This window comes from Chiloscyllium punctatum, chromosome 19 (genome assembly GCF_047496795.1).
Source record: "Chiloscyllium punctatum isolate Juve2018m chromosome 19, sChiPun1.3, whole genome shotgun sequence".
In the NCBI taxonomy this organism is placed as follows: domain Eukaryota; kingdom Metazoa; phylum Chordata; class Chondrichthyes; order Orectolobiformes; family Hemiscylliidae; genus Chiloscyllium; species Chiloscyllium punctatum.
The window spans coordinates 92309603-92330024 of NC_092757.1; the positions used below are offsets into that span (position 1 = coordinate 92309603).

A 20422-nucleotide genomic window follows, 5' to 3' on the forward strand; every position below is an offset into this window, starting at 1 on the left:
AGCTCAATAGGTTATAATACACTTATTGAGAGACACACAGAGAATGTTAATTTTCCTAGTTCTAAGGCAGGGCTTCAAAGTGAAAACCTGGCAGAACTGGACTGCAAGTAAAACAGGGATATTTTACATGCAGTCAGCTTTAGCTGATCACCTTCTCACCCGAGCCAGCAGTTTCCAGCACATTCTCCAGGCTGACAGTTTTCAGTGTCATATCTGCTGTCTTATGCAGAAAGCATTAACCGGAGACCCTTGGTCCACCATCAGGTGGTACAACGGCTGCCACATTTCCTACATCACACCTCGGCTAGCTTAAGGCCATGAAAATGTAGGGAAAATTCCAGCTCCCTTACATCTTCTAGAATGAAGACTTCACCCATGTCTCATTTATTCCCATCCCCAATAATCTTTCAAGCTGCATGGTGAAAACTTTAAAACCTTTGAGAATTGAAGAAACAGTAAAGTTGAGTTTCCTACTGTTGCTTGCTACTGTTATTGGGTTCTTTGTAGTTTACTCTCCTCCCTATAATGCTAAACTTGAAAGTCCGAGTTTATCGAGTCTCCAAGTCACTAATATTCTCAACAGCAGGATGCCGTTCACCATGATCCTTGAAGCTACATCCAGTTCTACAATTTAAGGACTAAAAGAAAACTAGAAAATAAACTGTAGTTGGAAAGTTTAAAAAGCTAAATGAGAAATTTTTCTTCAGGTGAAAAATTGTTAAAAATCATTCTACAGTAGCAACTAAAATCAGATTAGTCATTCAATAAACACAATATTGAAGGTCTCCTGTTTCCACCTAGGTCACTGGAATAATTTAGAACTCTACATTTGTGTGGATAAGTACATGGTCACAACGTGTCAAAAAGTTAATACTTTGATGCATTTCTCACGCTGTGCCTCAGACCCTGGTCAGTGACTTCGATTTCACTCGTTGAGCAATCAAGCTCATTTATGACCCTCCTTCCAGCAAACCCTTAACATCCAAGTTCTGTCCTATCAAATATTTCAAGATTTGTGTGAACAAAGCCTGAAAATAATTAACACAGGACAGAGTGAGACAGGAAATTACCTTCAGATCAGTGACAGGGAAGTGCAATAAGCAGCACTCACACCAGATTACAGTTCAGGCTGCAGTGCAAGTACTGTTGGCATCAGCTTGTCATGAAGATGGGGACAAAAACAAATTTAAAAGATCCATGTTACAGGAGCAAATTGCTTTGCAGTAGCTCACACTGGAGGCATGATAGCATATGCATAAGCCACAATGAGCCATTTGCTGCAGAGCATTGGTCCATGAACATTGTGCTAATATGGGTGCAATGCTTTAATCTGATTATTCACACACTGATAAAGGTAACTGCCCTGAAGCATCTGAAGGGCATGCTGTTTCAGGAACTGCTTTGAGAATTGGTAACATTAGTCACCTTCACTTTCACCACTGTGGTGTTACAGAAGCTAGCCAAAATGGAAGTTAAATAGTAGCATTATAAACAGAGGAGACATTTTTTTCACTCCAGGGAAATCTCCAGCTTTAGTACCTAATTAGGACATTAGCGGTTAGTCTCAGGGCAGGCCATTTGGCCCTTCGTGTCCACACCAACCTTCTGAAGAGCATCCTACCCAGACCCATTTCCCCATCCTGCCCCCAGATCCCTGTATTTCCCATGGCCATTCACCTAACTTGCACATCTTTGGACTGTGGGAGGAGACCTACACAGACAAGGTGGTAACTGTCTGTCAAGTTCGCAGAGGTGGGAATCAAAGCCACATCTCCGGAGCTGAAGCAGCAGTGCTGACTACTGAACCATCGTGGCGTCCCTGTGGTTCCTGTTGCCATCCAAACAAAACAAAAAGGCAGGAGATTGTCTGGTACGAGGGCCATTCATACTAGGTTAGAATGACTAAGTCAGACTTAGACTGCTGATCACCAGTGAGAATCTCCGTTAAAGCAGCTTTGATAGCATGCTAGGTGGTAAAAGGGAGATGAAACCTGTACCTCTGCTCCAGGTTGGGACAGCAGGCTAATACAACAAAGTATGCAAAACTGACACTATTTTCAGCAATCCTCAAATGAGGAAGATATTAGCATGGTTAAAAAAAAAGGACAGAAGTGATACTGAGAAATCTTATTTCTCATGGAGTGACAGTGTCAACACTTAAATAAGTGCTTTTATAAAACAAATGGAACCTGATTCTAAACAGGTTGAGATCCCCCAGGGAAAGTCTGAATCAATGTACTTAAGTGATTGAAAGATCAAAGGATTCTTACAGAAACACACCTCCATTGCTACACTTGCAGAATGAAAGACTGGCAAAATAAATGCCACTGTTGCCAGCTTTCAGGAAAGTGGTCAAGCCTCAATAATTCCAGCAAGTCCAAGAGCGTCAAGCCATTGGTAAAAGCTTGAGGTATTCTCATGTCATGTCAACCTGTTCTGATTAATATCACCACAAGGTTTTTTTGTATTAGCATTACAAAACAAAAAAGAACTCCTCCAAGCAACTCCATTTGGATGGATTAAAAACCTGTAACATTACCCTGACTGGATGTGCATTCAAACAGACCAGTTTCAAAAAAATCATGCCACCCTCATACTTCACTGTAGTGTTCGAGACACTACTGTAATGGTTTTTGTATCTTCCCATTCACATGGTAAAGAAACAGTGCAGAGTTAATGAGGGTAAAGCAACACAACCTTTGCATCAAGAGGATGTTGGAGCTAGCAAAAATTAGCACAGCAACTCAAATATTCCTTTACAACATAGGAGGGAAATGTTCAACAACTCACTCACTCCTCCCTAAAACAATACAGAAGGAAAAGATCAAGGCCACAAGCCATTTGTCAACTTTTATTATACAAGTCTCTAAACTGGCAACTGGTTCTGAAGCAGACTCCATTCCTGCTGCTTTCCATTTTAATTTCAGACTGTGGAATGCTTGGATAAGCAACAGCCTTTCCAGCCCAAAGTGGCATTAGTGGAAATAACTCCAGGGTTTTGTGCTGCAACCAGTTTTTCTGCTCACCAACTTCAATCCTGCATTCTCTGTCTGGTTTTAAAATGGAGTGTACAGATAAATTATAGCTCTTTACCCTTCCTTCCTTTTTACAAGGGGGAGTGATTAACCTTTTAACACATTTATTGAGTAGACAGTGTCAGCCAGGGCTCAGTGGATAGTATTCTTGCCCAAGTCAGATCAAAGACCAGTCTTTCTGGACTTGAGCACATAAGCCAGAGGTTGTGCAGCACTGAGGGGGCCCTCAGTTAAAAGGCACAGTCTTTGATTAAGATATTAAAGCAAGGCCTTGATAGCTTTCAGCAAGGGTGGAAAAAGATCTCACAATCACCATTTCAAAAAGCAGGAAAATTCTCCTTTGTTACTTGGTCAACATTTATCCTGCAACCATCACCACAAAGTCAGCTATCCCATCATTATGACTTGCTGCCAGTGTACTCTACACAATACTGTGAGGCTACACAATCAAAGTATTTATTGAAGCCTGAAGTTCTCTCGACATGTCCTGTGGCAGCAAAAGGAGCTACAGAAATGCAACTGGAGTCAATTCCCAGGTTTCACAAATGCCATATGGGGCAATTATCAACAATTTAGGTTTATCAGCTAAAACCTGGATAGGGGATTAGAGGGTGGATGGCAAAAAGCAAATGTGGATCAGATCACAGTATGGGAATGACTTTTGGGTGGGTGGGTGGCGGGGGAAGAGGAGGGAGTGTAGACTGGAGTACTATCACACAAAGTAAAACCAAGAATATAGAGTTTGTGCAGTTGAATATACACAGTTAGAGAAGATTGTAAAGATAAGGCGCAGCAAGTCCATGAAGGCACCTGAAAACAAAGTTTAACATGGTTCAGAAATGCTGAATAAGACCAAACTCTCAGTTCAAAAGCTTGAATGTTTTCATACATGAAATTTTATATCAAGCATCCTTCACCTATGTTAGGCTTGCCTTGAACAAAACTCATTCTTCCTTTCAGTTACATTGCCCTCATTTCATAAATGGACTTAAAAGGAAACAATGCATCCTTATAACAGATGCTGACCCATTTAGGAAGCTGATACTTGCTGGGGCCAACTAACATCGCCAGTCACTTGCCAGAGGGAGTCTTTTACTGAATAACATTTTACATCAAACCTGATAAGACAGTGCAAATGCAAAAAGGTTCACTGCTTTGTTCCCATCGGTTGATATACCTAATAGACCAGCGTAGAGTTCAGATGAGATGAGATTGTCTGAAGTGTGGAAACAGGCCTTTCGGCCCAACAAGTCCACACCAACCTTCCAAACGTTTAAGCCACCCAGACCCATTCCCCTCCCATATATTTGCCCCTGCCTATTGCACCAGACCCTGTGGGCAATTTAGCATGGCCAATTCACCTAATCAGCACATCCTTAGATTGTGGGAGGAAACCGGAGTACCCAGAGGAAACCCATGCAGACACAGGGAGAACATGCAAACTCCACACAGACCAGACAGACAGTCACCAGAGGCAGGAATCTAACCCAGGTCCCTGGTGCTGTAAGGCAGCAGTGCTAACCATTGAGCCACCGTGCCGTCCCTTAAGATCAGGGAGTTTGAAGAAGTGCCTAAAAAGTTAAAGTATGATGGGTCCAAGTGATAAAAGATTCCATGCATTTGAGAGCAATTAGATTGCCTTGGACCAGAGGGCATAGCCTTAGAGTAAAAAAGGGAAGACCTTTTAGAACAGAGAGAAGGAGAAACTCGTTCAGCCAGAGAGTGGTGAATCTATGGAATTTATTGCCACATAAGGCTAGAGGCGGCCAGGTCTGAGTCTGTTCAATACTGTGATAGATAGGCTTGAGAGTATCAAGGGTTATGGGCAAAAAGAGAATGGGATTGAGAAACATAGCCACGATTGAACGGCACAGCAGACTCTGGGCTGAATGGCCTAAATTCTGCTCCTGTCTTATGACATGGCATTTGTGTGGTGTGAATGTAAAACTTGCCATTTGCCAGCCCAATCCTAATGAGTGATTCTATACTAAGTTAGTTATGCAGAGGATAATGTCACAAGGACAGCATAGTGGCTCAGTGGCCTCACAGCATCAGGGACCCAGGTTAGATTCCAACCTCGGGCGACTGTGTGGAGTTTGCACATTCTCCCCCGTGTCTGTGTGGATTTCCTCTGGGTGCTCCGGTTTCCTCCCACAGTCCAAAGATGTGCAGGTTAGGTAAATTGTCCATGGGAAATTGCCCATTGTTCAGGGATATGTAGGTTAGGTGCATTAGTCAGGGGTCAGTAAATTAGTAGGGGAATGGAGGTGGGTGGATACTTTGAGGATCAGTGCGGACTTCTTGGGCCTAATGGTCTACTTCCACACTGTAGGAATTCTATGAACACTGGATAACATATGATTTATTTTTACTAATGTTTCCTTCGATTCTTTTCTGGTGAGCTTATAACAGTTTAGGGATTTTAAACTTTATCTTGCTAAACACCCACATCCTCCTATTTAAAAAGGCAGGACAATGTTTTACTCATGTCACTGAAATACTGTTTTATAACCAAGGTTATAACTTGTACTACTGTATATGCTTATTGATGATCATATGAATCCAACGAGAAATTGAACATTTAAGTACAACACTGTGACTCATCTTTATAAAAAAATGTCTGTTGCATACCAGTTACTTTATCACCAAAGATGTGATTGACAATTGACTGCACGAAGGTTACTCTTGCAGAGAAGTTCAAGCCAAAAACACTTGCGTTTTTGTGATGAAATGTAAAAGATAGTGAAGGAAACAAAAAAACAAACAACTCCACTTGCAGCTGGACACAATTCCACAGAGAAAACATTAAAAGCCTGGTTATCTAGGTTGCAGAGAAAACCTGGTACTACGCATGGCAATCAAAGAGACTCATCTTAAGCTAGGAAGATCTGGTCACATCAGCACAATGCTGATGGAAGTAATTAAACTATGCATGCAGGAATGGTCTGACAGATTTTAAAAACAATTTCACCATTTATATTTAACAAGTTTAGGAGCCAGAGGGTGGTGGGCAGGGTTCAGACAAGAGGCCTGTGACCACAGATCAGTGTTGGGTTCACTTGCTGTTTCAATTTATCTGAATGATTTTGTTATGAATATTGGAGGCATGGTTAAGACAGCAAAACTGGAGGTGGAATGGATAGTGAAGGTTCTCGTGAGTACAATGGGACCTTGATCAGATGGGCAGCAGATAGAGTTTAAATTTAGATAAATGGGAGGTGCTGTATTTTTGGTCAGGTGACTCAGGGCAAGCCTTACACAGTTAAGGCAAGGGCCTTGGAAAGTCCTGCAAAACCAGAGACCTTGGGGTGCAGGTGCACTGTTCCTTGGAGGTGGAGTTGCAGGTAGACAGGGTAGTGCAGGCAGCATTTGGCACACTTGCCTTTATTGGTCAGGTGCATTGAGTACAGGAGTTAGGAAGTCAGGTTGCAGCTGTACAAGACATCATTGAGGCCACTTTTGGAATCCTGCATTCAATCTCGTCTTCCTGCTCTGGGAAGGCGGATATGAAACTTGAAAGGGCTCAGAAAAGTTGGACAAAGATATTGCCAGGGTTGGAGGGTTTGAGCGGAATATACTGGAACGGGGGCTGAGGCTTTTGACTCCCCTCACCCTATCCATGCCCCATAGAGACTTTTAAGTCAGAAGAGGCATGGATAGAGTGAGGGGAGTCAAAAACTAGAAGGCAGAGGTTTAAGGGGAGAAGCAGAAAGGGATCCTAAGGGGCAACTTTCTCAGAGGGTGGTGCGTGCATGGAATGAGCTGCCAGAGGAAGTAGTGGAGGCTGGTACAATTACAGCAATTAAAAAGACATTCAGATGGATATATGAATAGGAAGGGTTTCGAGGGAAAATGAGCCAAATGCTGGCAAATGGGACTAGATTACATTAGGAGATCAGAGTTGGACTGAAGGGTCTATTTCCATGCTGTACATCTCTATGACTGAGTCTTTTGTACCATTTTACAATAGTGGATCAACTTGGATAATTCCTCCCAATCTCCGGTAAACTGGATTTCTGTACCAGTCATTGAAAGACTATTCACCTGCACCTACAGGCAGTAATCTGGCAGAGGTGACAAAACTTTATGTAAAATTGTTTAAATTTGGTGCAGCCAACAGAATAGAAGCTAGCTAGTTCAATAAGATTATTCCTCCCCTTTTTGAAGATTGAATTTCGGCACTCCCCTTGTCAGAGGGTCCTGGATGAGAATGCTCATTCTGGAGACCAGCATCAAATGGAGAGTCACTGGCAGAGCAGTGCTGCACATAGAACAGATCATCTGAAAGGTGCCTTTAATAGCCAGATAGACCAAACAGTCAAGGCTACAGCATAGAATCAAGTTGTCTCCCAAGATCCTGCAGAATCCCAGACAGACCTCAAGGGAATTGCCTGAGAGTCTGAAGATTTGGATGCTCCATTTTTCTGCCCCTGCAAGCGTTTTGGAACAGAATTCAGGTGGTTCTGCTGCAGTTAATTTCTAATTATCCACAAAAAAACTTCACAAGTCTAAAAACCTAGTTTAATTCCTGGATATCTATTAAACTGAGCCACAACTCTCCAAAATCCAGACTTAACACCCACCTACCTCCTGGTCCCACTGCTAAAAATCGGACAGTACCATTCCCAACCTATCCAAACCATTTCACAGTTCACTCGGCACTCTACCCTCTCACATGACACTCACCATTTGAAAGCTTTCAAAGCATCTGGCCATGCAGCTGGATATTTTAAAAAGTACTCACAATATGGTGACAACTGGCACCGAGGAGGGTCAAGGTCAGCCTTCCCACAACTACCCTGCACTACATGGGCAAATTGGATTTAATGCAAACAATACTTCAGAGGGAGCGGTCACTGGAATTTCCTACCAGAAATACAGATCTTTTAAAGATGGAACTGATTTGAGTGTGCCACTCCTTTTGGGCAGCCATTTGGTCTGTTATGATAAACTGAGCAGCTGCCTGTTCTTTCCAGTGCATACAAACTATGACCTTGGTTGAGCAGGGTTAACTTTGAGGATTTGAGAATGGCAAAAAAAAAAAGACCAAAAGCTTAACCAAGGATTGCACTAATTTCTCAGGTGTCAACATAATAGTTGCAAGGGTCTTGTGGAGCAATTGTAGCTTTTCTGAAGTAGAGGTCTGGATTCAACTCCCACCTGTCCCAAAAGTGTGTCGCAGCATGTCAGAACAGGTTAAGGAACTACACGACAGCAGTCTAGTAAAACAACCCAATTAGTTTTTGTTTTCCAAAACTGTACCATTCACACTAACTTTTTGAAATACATTATATAGAACCCACAGGTGACAGAGGGGAACAAACCAGTCAGACCCTCAATGTGTGGGCCACACTATCACAATATACATACTCCTTACCCCACAGGAAACAATGCCGTCTCCTGGAGAAACAAGCTGAAGTAGAAACCGAAAGTAACTTTGAAAGGGAGAAAAAAGGTTCTTTTTGGATCTAATTAGGCAGTGCAAACTCAGAACTCCTGCTCTGAGAACGACATACTGTACCTATCTTTTATATCAAGTGGTGGTTCCCACACCCTCACCTGCTAAAACAATCACTTCAGATGTGTTACCCCAATGAAAACATTTAGACTCCTCCTTAAGTAGTTCACTATAGCACAGAAATCACAATGTGCAGCTTAGGTGAATTGGCACTTCAGTTCCAGCACTTTAACCCAGCTACCGTGAAGTAATGAATTGATGAATTAGTGCAGTGCACTCTGTCTATGTTACATTGCTGGGATTGTGTGGTGCTGGATGCGGTGCCAATTAAATGGGCTACGTGGTAGTTTGAGCTCATTTGTGCAGTTGGCTGGGTCATAGTGGAGTGACACCAACTGCAGCCTGGTGTGCAATGCTGTAGCACAGGGAGCAGTGTCAGGTCAGTTCCTGTTTGAGATTCACAAATGGAGCGTTGGGGGGGGGGGGGGGGGGTTGTTGTGGTTGCAGTGGTGGTGATGCTTGATGTACAGGGTGGTTGACAGTCAGAAAGGTGGTGTTAGGTTGCACCAAAAAAGAGGGATAGAAATGGATTAGTCATATTGACAAATCATTGCCATATGTAATTTAGTCCTAAATGGGAGAGGTGATGTGCTGGGCTTTCTAAGAACGAACAAAGGAATACTCAATGAAAGATGTTAAAAATCACAACACCAGGTTATAGTCCAACAGGTTTAATTGGAAGCACACTAGCTTTCGGAGCGACGCTCCATCAGATGATTGCGTCATCTGATGAAGGAGCGTTGCTCCGAAAGCTAGTGCTTCCAATAAAACCTGCTGGACTATAACCTGGTGTTGTGTGATTTTTAACTTTGTACACCCCAGTCCAACACCAGCATCTCCAAATCAATGAATGACAAGATACTAGGAAGCTCAGACATGCTGGTCCACAAAGTTCCTGAAGAGGTTAAGAGGGTAGTTAAGGTATACAGGATACTTGCCTCTCAGACCCAGCACAGATTACAAGTGAGGAGATGTTGGAGCTGTACAGTAATTTATTTTGGGCATAGCTGAAGTACTATGTTCATTAGTCCCCACACTATAGGAATTATGTGATTGTACTTGAATGGGTGCGGAGGAAATTTAGCAGGATGTTACCTGGGACCTACCTTTGCAGCTACAAAAGAGGGGCTAGATAATCTTAAAATGGTTTTTAAGCAGAAAAGATTGAGAGGAGAATTGATAGAGATATACAATATTATGAGGGCATGGACAGAGTGAAGAGAAAGCCCGTTATTAATGAGGGACAGAAATGTAAAGGGCAGGTGGCATAGAGGGGGTTTCAAAACCATTTTACCCAGAGGGCAAAAGTCTGGAATGCTTTGCTTGAGAGGGTAGTTGAGGTGGGAAACCTCAACCTTTAAAAAGCACTTTGATTATCTGAAATGTCAATGTTTGAGGCTGTGGGCCTAGTGAAACCAAAGGTGGGACTAACGCAAGTAGCAGCTTATTTTTGGCAGTACAGACTCTATGGACCGAAGGGCCAGCTTCTGTACTGTTTGATTCTATGAACAGTACAGGTTCAATTTCTGCCTCTGGAGGTGGTTACCAGGAGAGTGTAGCCTACTCAACCTTTCCCATCACCTGAGGCATGGTGAACTAAGGTTAAACTTGCCAGATTTAGCGATTACTAAAAAAGTTACCTCAAGCCTATTGCACTGAAACAGGTTATTCCGTCCAACATGTGTTTTTGGTACACTTCAGTTTCCCATGAAACCTCCCACCAGCACATAACCATTCATTCATACCTCTATTAATCTTCCCATGTATGAGTAGGAAACATTTAAGGGATACAGGCCAAACGCTGGAAAATGGGGCTAAGTTAGATTGGAATGTCTGGTCAGTGCAGATGAGTTGGACAGAGGGGTCTCAGATTGGTCCTCAAATGTTGCTGTGGAGCCAAAAGGCTCTGTACTGCACTGTAATGAAACTAAAATGTATCCATGCTGTTTGCCTGAGAAGGAACTCTGCATTTTTAACCACCCCCAGGGCAGAGGTTTCTCCTGGACTCTTGGATTGATTTGTGACTGTATCAAACGCTGTAATGATTCTCGAAAGCTGTCCTTTGGTCATCCCCTTTTGTGACGAAGATCCACAGCCTATGATCATTGAGCTAGTTTGATTCTATTTAATTTGAATCCACAGAAAATAGAAAGCAGCCACAGGCCAAAGAAACTAAAGCGTGTATGACTATAATTCATTGAAGGTTACAGAACAGGTTGAGTGTGCTTAACGTAGCATACAGTATCCTTGGCTTTCGTTGCAGAGGCAAGGAGCTAGGTTAGGTCGAACTTTGAAAAGCAGTTTGATGATTGCATCTAGTTCTGGATATGTACTCCAGGAAGGAGGGGAAGACATTGGAGAAGATGCAAATAAGATTGACAAGAATAGGTTCCTGTTTTCCTCAGTGAAAAGCTCAGATTTAATAGCATTGAGGGTCACAAGCACTGATAAGGAGAAATTGTCTAGTGATGGACTAGTAGAGAATGAAGGGGCACAGAATTAAGGGAATTGGTTAAAAAAGGAGCTGCTAGAAAAACTCAGGTCATTTACTCTGGAGCAGAGGCTGAGGGGGAGACTTGATAAAAGTCTATAAAATAGAGATGCATATAGATTCTGACTGTCAGCCGTTTCTCAGAGTTGAAAGGTGTAAAACAGGAGAGGCATTTAAGGTGAGGGGGCAAGTGTATTTTTGTATAGAGTGGTAGGAGTCAGAACATTCCAGACAAGGGTTGTGGAGGAGGCGGCAGATATAATAGGGGCATTTAAGGGGCTTTTAGATAAACACACAAATATGCAAGGACTATGGACCAAAGGCAGGCAGAAGAGGTTAGTTTATTTTGGAATCACATTCAGTGCAACACCATGGGCCAACAGGCTCATTCCTGTGCTATGTCCTGTGTTGTGTTTAGAAGCAATGGCGACAGAGTGGAAGGGTAGTAGGTGCTGGAGGTTATAGGAGTGAGTATGTCATGATGCTTATTGGTCTATCGTACACATTCTGGTTTTTTGGTAAATTTATCCAGTTTGCTCCACATTCCCTGCTATTGCCTTGTAGAGCTTTTTTAATCCTCTTCAAATACCTACCTGTAACTCTGAAGTAATTTATCACAAACATTAGAATGGATATAATTTTGAACCTGCATCTAAAAAGAAAGTTTTCTGCTGGTGGTTTTGGTTCTTTTGGCAATCCCCTTTAAACTGCTCCTGAGTGGCTGCCACAGGAATGGTTTCTCCTTGGTTACTCCAGCAGAATCTTGCATGATTTGACAACCTCTCAGCTCTCCCCTGCTCTAGGGCATCTTCACCTATTCTGCGCATTTTCTCAAATCTCAATATCCTCCCTGGACTAAGACTAGAACCAGGGATACAATTAAAGCTGAACCAGTTAAAAATTTAGGTCACCCCGTCATCCACAACACTTGAAGGATGGTTCAAATCCCCTCAGATTGTGTTCTCCCCTATATTGGAGATTCATCAGCACATCGTCCCCAACTGCAAGGCTCTTTCAGCAGCAGCTTCCAAATCCGACCTCTATCACCCAGAAGCATTAAGGCAGCAGATAGATGGGAACATCATCCCCGCCAAGCCACACACCATCCTGATTTGAAGTATATGGCCATTCCTTTATAGTGTTGTGCCATTATTTCAGCTTGCACCCTATTGATTTCTAGAAGAAAGTGAGGACTGCGGATCAGAGTCAAAAAGGTGTGCCACTGGGAAAGCCCAGGTCAGGCAGCATCCAAGCAGCAGGACAATCAATGTTTCAGGCACAAGCTCTTCATCAGGAATGGGGGAGGGGGGAACAAAGTGGGCTGAAAGATAAATGGGAAGGGGGTGGGTAAGGTAACTGAGAATGCAATAGGTGGATGAAGGTAGAGAGTGGTAGGAGTCAACACATTCCAGACAAGGGTCGTGGAGGAGTTGGCAGATATAATAGGGGCATTTAAGGGGCTTTTAGAGTGGTCAGAGTGGAAGGTGGAACAGATAGGTGGGAAGGGAAATGGACAGTCCAAGAGTGTTGAGGAGGAGGAGGGGGGGGTGGAGGAGATCTCAAGAAACTGGTGTGTAAAGAAACAACATTGATCCTATGTGGTTGCAGGATTCCAAAGGTGGAAGATAAGGTGTTCTGCCAGTGGTCAGGTGGCTAGGATTTGGTGGTGGCAGCCCAGGACTTGCATGTCCTTGGGGGAGTGGGAGGGGGAGTTGAAGTGGTTGGCCACAGGACAGTGGGGTCGTTTGGTGCATGTCTTGGAAATGCTCTCTGAAACGTTCCGCAAGTTGGTATCCTGTCTCCCCAGTGTAGAGGGGACCAGAGAGCAACGGACACAGTAGTTGAGGTGTTTGAAATGTGCAGGAAAATCTGTGAATGTGGAAGAATCCTTTAGGACCAAGATTAGAGGTTGGGGGGTGGCGAAGGTGTGGGTGCAGGTTTTACACCTCTTGCAGTGGCAGGGCAAGGTGCCAGCAATGGAGGGTGGGTTGTGGGGGGTTGGACCAAACTAAGGAGTCACAGAGGGAATGGTCTCTGGAATGCTGACTGGGGTGGGGAGTGAAATATATCCCTAGTGGTGGAGTCGGACTGTAGGTGGTGGAAATGGTGGAGGATGATGCTTTGTATTTGGAGATTGGTTGGGGAGGATGTTGAGGAATAGGGTTTCTGACCTTGTTGCAGTTGGAGGGGTGGGCTTCAAAAAGGGTAGAGATGTGGAAAGTGGAGATGTGCTGGAGGCATTGTTGACTATATGGGAGGGGAAATTGCAACCCTTAAAGTAGGAGGCCATCTGGAACATCACTAACATCTCCACCCCGACTCTTAAGTTCACCTGGACAATCTCAGACACCTCCCTTCACTTCCTGGACCTCTCCAACGACAGATTCAACACTGACACCTATTACAAACCCACCTACTTCCACAGCTACATGGACTACACCCCCTCCCACCCTGCCTCTAAAAACACTATCCATTATCCCCAATTCCTCTGCCACATCTGTTCCCAGGAGGAGCAATTCCACCACAGAACATCCCAAGGAAGGTATTTTCCCCTCTCGTGGTCAACAATGCCGTCCAGCACATCTCTACTTCCCACACCACCTCTCTCCAATCACAATGAAGAACAGAATTTCCTGGTCCTCACCTTCCACCCAACCAACCTCCAGATAGAACGCATCCTTTGCCATTTCCACCATCTACAAACAGACCCAACCACTGGGGATATTGCCCTCCCCACCGCTTTCAGAATCCTGCAGAGACCACTCCCTCCGTGACTCCCCACTCCCCCCTCCCCAAATATCCACCCTCCACTCCCAGCACCTTCCCTTGCCACCGCAGGAGGTAAAATCTGCACCCACACCTCTGTCCAAGGACCCAATCTGAGATTTATCTGCACTTCCACACACCTCATCTACTGTGTGCATTGCTGTGTGGTCTCCTCTACATTGGGGAGACAGGATGCAAACTTGTGGAACATTTCAGAGAACATCTCCGGGACACAGACACCAACCAGACCCAGTAGCCAAACACTGGATTAGTGGTGCTGGAAGAGCACAGCAGTTCAGGCAGCATCCAACGAGCAGCGAAATCGACGTTTCGGACAAAAGCCCTTCATCAGGAATAAAGGCAGTGAGCCTGAAGCATGGAGAGATAAGCTAGAGGAGGGTGGGGGTGGGGAGAGAGTAGCATAGAGTACAATGGGTGAGTGGGGGAGGGGATGGTGAAGTGGATAGGTGGAAAAGGAGATCGGCAGGTTCGACAAGTCCGAACAAGTCAAGGAGACAGTGCTGAGCTGGAAGTTTGAAACTAGGATGAGGTGGGGGAAGGAGAAATGAGGAAGCTGTTGAATTCCACATTGATGCCCTGGAGTTGAAGTGTTCCGAGGAGGCAGATGAGGCGTTCTTCCTCCAGGCGTCTGGTGGTGAGGGAGCGGCGGTGAAGGAGGCCCAGGACCTCCATGTCCTCGGCAGAGTGGGAGGGGGAGTTGAAATATTGGGCCACGGGGCGGTTTGGTTGATTGGTGCGGGTGTCTCGGAGATGTTCCCTAAAGCGCTCTGCTAGGAGGCGCCCAGTCTCCCCAATGTAGAGGGGACCACATCGGGAGCAACGGATACAATAAATGATATTGGTGGATGTGCAGGTAAAACTTTGATGGATGTGGAAGGCTCCTTTAGGGCCTTGGATAGAGGTGAGGGAGGAGGTGTGGGCGCAGGTTTTACAGTTCCTGCGGTGGCAGGGGAAAGTACCAGGATGGGAGGGTGGGTCGTAGGGGGGTGTGGACCTGACCAGGTAGTCACGGAGGGAACGGTCTTTGCGGAAGGCGGAAAGGGGTGGGGAGGGAAATATATCCCTGGTGGTGGGGTCCGTTTGGAGGTGGCGGAAATGTCGGCGGAGGCCATCTGGTGTGTTCTGTGGTGGAACTGTTCCTTCTGGGAGCAGATACAGCGGAGGCGGAGAAATTAGGAATATGGGATGGCATTTTTGCAAGAGATAGGGTGGGAAGAGGTGTAATCCAGGTAGCTGTGGGAGTCAGTGGGTTTGTAAAAGATGTCAGTGTCAAGTCGGTCGTCAGGAGGACCAGTTCCACCATAGAACACACCAGATGGCTTCCTTCTTTAGAGACCGCAATTTCCCTTCCCACGTGGTTAAAGATGCCCTCCAACACATCTCGTCCACATCCCACACCTCTTCCCTCAAACCCCACCCCTCCAACCGTAACAAGGACAGAACGCCCCTGGTGCTCACCTTCCACCCTACAAACCTTCACATAAACCAAATCATCCGCCGACATTTCCGCCACCTCCAAACGGACCCCACCACCAGGGATATATTTCCCTCCCCACCCCTTTCCGCCTTCCGCAAAGACCGTTCCCTCCGTGACTACCTGGTCAGGTCCACACCCCCCTACGACCCACCCTCCCATCCTGGTACTTTCCCCTGCCACCGCAGGAACTGTAAAACCTGTGCCCACACCTCCTCCCTCACCTCTATCCAAGGCCCTAAAGGAGCCTTCCACATCCAAAGTTTTACCTGCACATCCACTAATATCATTTATTGTATCCGTTGCTCCCGATGTGGTCCCCTCTACATTGGGGAGACTGGGAGCCTCCTAGCAGAGCGCTTTAGGGAACATCTCCGAGACACCCGCACCAATCAACCAAACCGCCCCGTGGCCCAACATTTCAACTCCCCCTCCCACTCTGCCGAGGACATGGAGGTCCTGGGCCTCCTTCACCGCTGCTCCCTCACCACCAGACGCCTGGAGGAAGAACGCCTCATCTGCCTCCTCGGAACACTTCAACCCCAGGGCATCAATGTGGACTTCAACAGCTTCCTCATTTCCCCTTCCCCCACCTCATCCTAGTTTCAAACTTCCAGCTCAGTTACTGTCTCCTTGACTTGTCCAACCTGCCTATCTTCTTTTCCACCTATCCACTCCACCCTCTCCTCCTTGACCTATCACCTTCATCTCCTCCCCCACTCACCCATTGTACTCTATGCTACTTTCTCCCCACCCCCACCCTCCTCTAGCTTATCTCTCCATGCTTCAGGCTCACTGCCTTTATTCCTGATGAAGGGCTTTTGCCCGAAACGTCGATTTCGCTGCTCGTTGGATGCTGCCTGAACTGCTGTGCTCTTCCAGCACCACTAATCCAGTATTTGCTTTCCAGCATCTGCAGTCATTGTTTTTACCAGTAGCCAAACAGTTGAACTCTCCCTCCCACTTCGCCAAGGACATGCAAGTCCTGGGTCACTTCCACTGCCAAACCCTAGCCACCTGACAACTATAGGAAGAGCACATCTTCTACCTTAGGACTCTCCAACCATGTGGGATCAATGTCAATTTTCTGATTCCTAGCCTCCCCGCCCCTCTCCTTTATCCCAGATCCAACCCTCCAACTCAGCACCATCCTCTTCAACTGTGCTACCTGTCCATCTTCCTTCCCACCCATCTGTTCCACTCTATCACCCCCACCTTCATCTACCTATCACATTCCTAGCCACCTTCCCCCAGCCCCATCCATTGTCTCAGCCCCATGCACCCTCCCCCACCCCACATTCCCAAAGAGCTTATGCCTGAAACAGACTCTCCAGCTCCTGAGATGCTGCCTGACCTGCTGTGCTTTTCCAGCACCACACTTTGACCTTACTGATTTCTAGTTGAGCAACAGTACCACACCTTTTGACATCCTGCTGTATCCCAATGGGGGCATGGGAGCACAGTGGGCCAGTTAACCAACTAAGCCTGCTCTGCTCTTGAATGAGAGCATCTCAGTTGCATACATTCATTTCCTGCTTTCTCTTGGCCTTCTGTTTTGATGCTGCTTTGATACGTTTCTAGGCAGGTGCCTTATTTTCTGTACTTTATATTTTTATTTGGTTCCTAAAAACAGGAGATGGCCATTCAGCACCTTGAGCTTGTTCCATGGCTGATCTATGGCCGAACTCCAAATACCTGCCTTTGGCTAAGCTCAGTGAAATATTTTTCAAGCAAACATTCAGACAGAACATGAATTGATCTAGCATCAGCCACCATTAATGGAACAGAGCTCCAAACCGCTACCATTGTGTGTGCGAAGAAATGCTTCCTAAAATCTCTCCTGAATGCCCTGGCCCCAATTCGGAGACTAGGCTTCCCAGCTTTAGAATCTCCAGTTAGTGGAAAATACTTGATCTACCCTACCTTTTCCTGTTGTTATCTTGTGATCAGATCACCCCTTAATTTCCTAAATTCCAGAGATAACAGGCCTATTTGGACAATTAGTCCTCAGAATGTAACCAGTGAAGTGCAGGTGCCATTCTTATAAACCCATGTTGTACTCAAAAGGCAAATACATCTTTAAAGGTATAGTGCCCAGATCTGCTCGAAGTAGAGTCTCACCAGGGTTTTATATAAAGCAACATAACTTCTGCATCCTTATAGTCCAAAGTCCATACCTTAATCTGTACTTTTGCCTTCCTTATTTTATTCTTCCCACCTTGCTACCCTATCACTAGTTTTAAAATATTTGACAGAATTACATCAAACCACATAATAGAAATGGACCATAATTTGTACTCATGCAATAAAGGGGAAAAACGGTACATTTTTAAGAGCATTTTACACAGTGCTAGCCATCTTAGAGGGATGTGCAGCCACTGAAACATCTAACGCATTGTCAGCACTTAATCTAGGGAACCTGGCAGCAAATATAGCAACAGCAGATTCTCACACAAGTTAACGCTTTTTGACATTTTGTCTATTCTTTCATGGGATTCAGATGACAACATCAACCTTTGTTTCACATGCCAGGCAAGAGACAGGACATTTTTGTTTTACCGATTGCTGCCCGCGCCCCACCAGGGGGATGTGGATGTGATGTCGCTGTCTGGGTCAGTAGTGTCCAGAAGGTGGTTCTGAGTCAACCACATTATTGTGGACATGCAGTCACCTGCAGGCTAGACCATGTAAGGATAGCAGCTTTCCTTTCTTAACAGGCATTCAATAGATTTTACAACAACAAAGCATGGTTACATGGTTGTCACAAGGTTAACTTTGGATTCTAGACTTTTGTTTAAAAGGAACTAAACTTCACCTGGCAAGGTGGGATTGGAATCCTTAGTGCCAGAAGGCTTGCATGGGGTTACTACTAGTCTAGAGATATTACCACTTCACACACATCTCCGTTCACCTCCACATGGCTAGTTTTATCTATTTGTGTCTGGCTGTCCCTGCAGCAATGTCCAAGCATACTGGTTCTTGGGGAAAAAAAAAGAATTTTGAGGAGTGAGGAGGAGGGGTGGGTGAAGGGAGGAGAAGAGAGAAGGAGTAGGGAAGCTTATTAACCACATATGGGGTTACACTGGTCCCTAAGGAAAGCTGTGTGTGGGGAAAGATGGCACATTTCCCTCCTTAGAAAGAACATTACTGTATTAGCTAGCTTTTTACATCAATATTACTTTTACAGTCTCAATGTTTACTAAGTTCTCAGATGACACCAAAGGAGGTGATATAGTGGACACTAAAGATTCTCAGAGGCAATGGGATCTTGACCAGATGGGCTGAAGAGTGGCAGATGGAGTTTAATTTAGATAAAAGAGGGGCTACATTTTGGAAAGGCAAACCAGGGCAGGACTTATACACTTAATGGCAAAGTCCTGGAGAGTGATGATGAACAAGGTGGTCTTAACAGCAGGCTCATAGTTCCTTGAAGGTGGAGTGCCAGCAGGACAGGATAGTGAAGGCAGTATTTGGTATGTGTACCTTTATTGGTCAGTGCATTGAATATAGGAGTCAGGAGATCATGTTGTACAGGACATTGGTTAAGCCACTTTTGGAATACTGCATTCAGTTCTGATCTCCTATCAGAACAATGTTGCGAAACTTGAAAGCGTCCAGAAAAGATTTCCAAGGATGTTGCCAAGGTTGGAGGATTTGAGCTACTGGGAGAGGTTGAATAGGCTGAGACTGTTTTCCCTGGGGGCATTAGAGGCAGAGGGGTGACCTTATAGACGTTTAAGGTAATCATGAGGGGCAAAGACAAGGTGAATAGCAAAAAAGGTCTTCGCTACCTCCTCCGCACACCAAGGTAAAACTAGGGGGTATAATTTTAAAGGAGAGGGGAGAAAGATTTTTAAAAAAGGACCAGAGGAGCAACTTTTCCAGACAGTGGTGCACGTGAGGAATGAACCAGAGGAAGTTGTTGATACAGACAGTTACAACATTTAAAAAGACATTGGGACAGATACATGAATAGGAAGGGTTGAGGGGGATTTAGGCCAAACATGACCAAGTGCAAAGAGTTAGCATGGGAAGCTTGGTTGGCATGAATGAGTTGGACCAAAGGGTCTTTTTCCATGCTGTATGATCACAATTAAACAAACTACACCCTGCAAACTGATGCAAAAAAAAAAGGTTTAGGCTTGTGCTTGTTCCTGTTGGCCCTTGTCCATTGAAACTGGTTTTCAGTTCTCTACCATCTGCACTTAGAAATTTAAACTCCTTTGCACTGTCTACCCAATGGTCATCAATTCTGTTTACAGTAGCAACTTTTAGGTTAGAACTGACTCAATAATAGTAATGTATTACCTTGGTTCAAGAGGATGACAGCATTTAATGAGAATATTGATTTGAACAAGAAACAGAACAAAATAAAACCAGAGTCAAAACAGCAAAAGTGAAATTTTATATAGGAGGTTTGTAGTTTAAACAACTTGGAGACTACCCATTCCTGCTAGGGTGTGGGGGGTTACCAAAAACCAGTTGTGTGAATGTGCTGTGGACTGTAGTAGAGTTTGGAGTATGCTCAAAGTTTGGGAGAAGATTTGTAGCTCGGGTGCTCGTTGTTGTGGTTCTGTTCGCCGAGCTGGGAATTTGTCTTGCAAACATTTCGTCCCCTGTCTAGGTGACATCCTCAGTGCTTGGAGTATGCATTTTAAACAAAAAAAAGAGATGGACTAGCATCAAATACAAGGCACGAGGCTTGTGCCTGAGGTAAGGTAGGAGTACATTTCTATAGAGATGAAGGAGGCAAGATCAAGATATTTGAACTGCTAAAAAAAAAATTGGGAACGTGGATACAAAAGGATTTCAACCTATTAATGAAACCCAGAGGAAGAAAACGAAATCTAGAAACAGCTTCAAAAAAAAAAGTTTCAGAACATGGAACCCAAATGAGGTTTCAGGCAAAGTCAGTTAAGTTTATTAAAGAAGGTATGTAGATAACTGGTTAGAACAGTATAGAAAATGAAGACAAAATCAGATCAAAGAAAACACCATATACAGCTGAAATAGGAGAAGTTTTAGATGAAATGACATTTCTGTAATCAGACCCCCAAGTCAGACTCCTCATACGCAGATATGAAATTTGTTAACACCCAACCCCAAACAAAGCTCAG

At 44.8% G+C, this 20422-nt stretch overlaps 1 protein-coding gene across 1 annotated transcript in view; it reads right to left on the reverse strand.

Annotated features, from left to right (window-relative positions):
- Window positions 1-20422, reverse strand: part of fam222ba (family with sequence similarity 222 member Ba) — a 62222-nt gene that overhangs the window by 8396 nt on the left and 33404 nt on the right. The gene's annotated exons all lie outside the window — the stretch shown is intronic.